We start from the raw sequence: 735 nt of genomic DNA on the forward strand, positions 1-735 counted from the left end.
CTCTCCCTCTCCTTCTCCCTCTTTCCGTCTCCTTCTCTCCTCTCCCCTTCTCTCCTCTCCCCTCCCCCCACCCAGGCACTGCTGAACTGTATGCCCAGGCTGAGTTTCTGTGTTTACATACAGATAAGTGTGGTGCATGAAATACAAATCTGGCGTTATAGAGATAGTGGTGGGGCTTGGTAGAAAGCCACACTTAGTTTGTAGCTGATCTTGGATGAGCTAGACATTGGCTCAGTCTTCTGGACCAGCTCAGGTTTTTAGCATCACAGAAAGGGTTGAATTATGGGCCTCATAGTTGCTGCTTCTCATCTTCCTCCTCTTGATTGAAGTCAGCTTCACTCAGTGCGAAGAAGCTTGTCTCAGTGCTCTTTGTCCCTGAGTTTTATATAATTTTTATTCTTTATGTTGGAATGAAGCTCAGCATACATTTTATTTATAGATGTGAAACAGAAGCGCAGATCACCAAATTAGCACTTAATGGTGGAGTCTGGCTCTAAATCAGTTTTAGATGAGTTAATGATGAAGGCTATCACTTACTAATAAGCATCCTTTAATGGCTTTATTGAGATGTCATTCACATACCATATAACTTATTCACCTGAAATGTACTTTTCAATGGTATTTGGCCTTTTACACTATTAACTTTAAAAAGTTTTGGTATGTATGTGTAGCAAAATTTGCTGTCTTATCCTTTTAAAAATATTAATTCAGCAATATTACAGTATAGTATAGCTA

Source organism: Octodon degus, unplaced genomic scaffold (assembly GCF_000260255.1).
Source record: "Octodon degus isolate 3935 unplaced genomic scaffold, OctDeg1.0 scaffold00209, whole genome shotgun sequence".
NCBI lineage: Eukaryota > Metazoa > Chordata > Mammalia > Rodentia > Octodontidae > Octodon > Octodon degus.